This window comes from Anarrhichthys ocellatus, unplaced genomic scaffold (assembly GCF_004355925.1).
Source record: "Anarrhichthys ocellatus isolate YVR2014 unplaced genomic scaffold, GSC_Weel_1.0 scaffold38, whole genome shotgun sequence".
In the NCBI taxonomy this organism is placed as follows: Eukaryota; Metazoa; Chordata; class Actinopteri; order Perciformes; family Anarhichadidae; genus Anarrhichthys; species Anarrhichthys ocellatus.
Window position 1 is genome coordinate 1252155 of NW_022280068.1, and position 4537 is coordinate 1256691.

Below are 4537 nucleotides of genomic sequence, written 5' to 3' on the forward strand. Positions count from 1 at the left end.
TCTGAAAGAAGATAATTAAAAAGAAATGCATGCTGGGAGATCTCGGTGACTCCAGGTCCACTTGCTCTTCTCTTGTCTCACATCTCTCCCTCCTCACCCCGTCCTCTCTTTACCTTTGACACAACTGTCCCACGGCTCCTCTGACTTCCTGTTTCAGCCTTCGGTGTCAGTATCACGTCTCACCTTTCTGTTGTTGCTGTTTTCTGTCCTTTTCATTGTATTGTTATATTTGTGACCTTGACAGTGCCTCACTTACATTATGTGAGTTTAGTCATTTCCTTAACCGTCCCTCAGCCCTTCGTCGTTCTGCTGCTCCGGGGTACTCACTTGTAAATGACATGATAACATGATATCAGATCAGATTTAGGCTGTATAACGATGTTGCATGTTTCATCGACACATGCAAGACTGTGAAGCAGCTGCTGTGAGGAGATGCAGGTAAACAGTGAGCTGCGGTCTACACACATGTGCGTGCTTTTATGACACATGCAGCGCTTCAAATATGACATAGTTGTGTCCAAAACACCTGTGTGAATGGCAGCCATGTCTAGAATTGGACAGACAGAGAGGAAGAGGAAGTGCTGGCTCACCATGGGAGCTGGATTTTCTCACAGAGTCACTGCTGTTGACGGTTTCATGAGGGAGAGGAGCACAAACACCCTTGTGCATAAAGCATGACCCGACCCTAACATGTGATCGCTTGCTGGTCAGTCTGCAGTAGTGTGTGTGTGTGTGTGTGTGTGTGTGTGTGTGTGTGTGTGTGTGTGTGTGCGCGTGTGTGTGTGTGTGCAGGGAGGGGTCTTGGTAGAGAGAACAATGAGGACCAGATGGCCGGTCTCTTTCTCCACCTGCCTCAGGCCTCTTTGTCCTCTCTCCCCCTCTCATACATTTCACTCACTTCAATGTGTCTCACTGGTGCTCTTTAATTATTCACACATACAGTATATCTCATGTTTACTTTTGCTTTTAGCTCTTCGCCACACACAAAAACAGATTAGTTCACCTTCCACAGTTCATTTAGCTCCATCGTTCATGTTCTTGGATTTTGTGAAATGACCTCCGGCTACTTTCTATGTTCTGTTCAGTAGGTGAGGGGTAGACCTTGGGTTCAGTAGATAAAACCCTGCGGCGCTCACATGCCATCAAACAGCCCGAGCAGGGCATGAATCCAGTGGCCACACCCAGACGTGACATGTGGAAGCAGCAGCAGGCCTTGAGTAGATGCAGCTCTGACAGACGAAACATTGAGAAGGGGTGTGGTGCTGTACTGCTGTGTACAACACACGGACAAACACGTGCACAGTATTTGTGCAGCCCCTCAGCTGTAGCTGTTATAGCCACTAACACATACTTTTACTATCTGCAGTCTTATTTACTTTGTAGACATTGGGCACACCTCGGGATGTCGGGACCAACCGGTTCTGCAGTAACCGCGGTTATATGAGTCACGCTTTCATAACCTCTTTTATCCAATAGAAAAGGTGCCTTATATCGGCAACGTGTGAGGATTTAGGATATAGAAAATGACCAGGAATTCATGTGAATAATTACACAGTTTAACCATCACAGTGTGAAAAAAAGTCTGCGATCTGGAGATCGGCCTTAAAGCTTTCTAGTGCTAGTCTTAGGCTGGCAGCTATCAGCTGCTGTTATAAAGTACATTGAGTTCCATTATGATGCGTTCACGCTCCATTCAGTGAGTATTGGACAAAAGCAAATGATAACGTCATCATGTTGTGTTCAAATGTAATATTGTACAACGTAGTTTTGGTGAGAAACTTGAATAAATCCAGTCGTTAGAAGATGTTTTCACAGAAACATAGAATAGATATTAAAGAGTTATGAGCTGTTTAACTTGCTGACACTAGCTCTGAGCAGCTTATAAAACTAACAATGACTACATTTATTAACAAAAAAAACTCTTATTTTCTAATCATTTGAATTGTTTGTTTCTATGTAAATCACCACTATAGATGACTAATAACAAAGTATAGTTGATGATGATAATACATATTTAGGTCATTGACTTTTGGCCTATTATAAATATTCTGGTTAAAACCTCTTGCACACGACGCCCCCAAATGTGGGGGCTCTCGGGCTTAGGGGGGGTAGCAAATATCGTCCAAAAAAGGCCCATATTGATAGCGAATATTGTACATGTGTACATTTTATATACCGGATTAAACAGCAACGTATGGGCAACACTATCATATAAGTCACTTTTTACACACTCCAAACACAACTATACACTACTAATATAAGCAACTAGAAAATGTGGCATAAAACCACGAATTCCTGGCCAAAAATCTGCGTTATATTTACTGCGCTTCGATATTTGAACACCATGCTAACTGCTACACTGCCAATCAATACATCGCCTAGCATTAGCATTCGACGCAGAACGCATAAATGCCTTCGGTTTTTCTCTCCGTGAAACCACTACAAAGCTGTGAGCCAACAACGGCAACACAACAGTTCCCTTCACTGGAAAAAATCGTTGGTATTCGCTTACCTTTATGAAGAAATCGCAAAAATAACGGCGAAAATTATCCGGTTCAAAGCTAGAATCATTGTTGGCAACTGCATCCTGTCTGTTTCTCATCTGTTTCCTGTAGAAGGGGGGGTCAATCTAACTTGCTGGACCCGTGGGTGTGTGGTCAGACTTTTGGCGAATGGAATTTTACGCTAGGGGATGCGCGGCACTCTTTGCATCTTTACTCGCTGAAAATTCTGTCAATCAACACCCGGCTTCGACGCCCGCCTTCCTGAGACTCTGACGCGTCGAAGGCGGGCTCATTGATTGAACTCGACCGATGATAGGCTGAGCTAGAGCCCCATACACACACAGCAACTGGAATTCAGATGAGAAAATCCCATGGATGACAGCCAGAAACAGGCTCTGAGAGGACCCTGGCTCTCAAAATGATGCCAAACGGCTGTATTTGGATGTATTGAATAATATCAGTGATAAAAAAAGTGAAATATATAGTTATATAGTATATAAAAGTACAATGTAAGAGCTGCAACAGCTGGTTCCAAAATGACGACCTCTCTGTACTAAAAGGCAAGGCAAGGCAAGGCAAGTTTATTTGTATAGCACATTTCAACAACAAGGTAATTCAAAGTGCTTCACATAAAACCATTAAAAGCATCAAAACATAAGGCAAAAGAAAAGGAGATTTAAAAACAATTAAGAACATACATTGAAACAATAAAAACAGTCATTAAAACATTTTTAAAAAATTGATTAATATATTAATTGAATGCAGTTCAATTAAAGGCAGCAGCAAACAGAAAAGCCTCTTATTCTTCACTTTATCCCATCCAAACATTATTCGAGGACTACTGATCGGTTGTGCTATGATTTGGGAGAGTTTTTAGGCTCTCATTATTTCAAAAACATAATATCAATAAAAGTGCTTTTTTTTTCAGGCGAACCTGAATATTTTCAATTTGAGCTGTGTAATATCTTCATGTACTATATTAACCAGCAACATATACACAATATTTACCCATCTGAACAATCTCACAAGTGTTATCTGATTATAGCATCAGAAATTATTAAAATAGACCTTGTAGTTACAGAATTGAAGTCTCTTTAGTATGGGTATGCCATTTTCGAGCAGAGGCCTAAAAATAGGGCTGGAGTTTAATTAATAATCGGGAAAACCGTGATATTTCCCCCGACAATAATTGTGAAAATTTCATATTGTGACATCCCTAGGCACACCCAAGCACACCGATACTCACATAAACACGTGATTGCACACACACACTCACACTCACACACACCAGTCTCCTGTGCCCACTAGCTTAAAGGGGATTAAAGTCTTCTGGTTGTGAAGTTGTATTCTGGTTCTCTTAATGGCTGCCAATGTTTCAAACTCAGTTCAAAGGTCCGGCCTTCTTTTGGAGAAATAACTGAGCCAATCAGTGCTCTAAATAAATAATAATGAATAGTTCTACATGCTCTTATGTCATATGTGCTGTACATGATTACTTAGGTAATGCACTGATCCAACTTTCCACTCCAAGGCCAACTGTGATACCTGAGCTGGTGTTATCTTCAGATGTATACCAGGACCTCACTGCATGGACTTCACTGAGCCGCTGTGTCGTTCATGTGGATCGGCCATGTCATGGCCAATACCCGATAACCGGCTTAATCAGAGCAGACACAGCACTACAAATCAGGGCCTCTATATGTGGGTTATGAATCACATATATGAAACGGATAGCTCCCGACAGGCCATGTTACGTTGTGATACGCTGTGTTCGGAGATGAGCAGCTAGCGTCTTTATCGTTTACATTGTTTGTTTGTTGCCATTGTTCAGCTACTGAGAAAGTGTCCAGCGTCAGCAGGATGACTGTGAGAACTGCATGTACGAGGCTTGCCTTCATTTGTGTTGCTGAGTTTACACTGGTGACCACTTTGGTCCATAGTCTCTCTGGTGTTGAGCCCCAGCAGATGGGTTGTGAATGGTGGTTACTGTATTTCTATACAAGTGTGAGCCTGACAATGAGCATGATATGTCC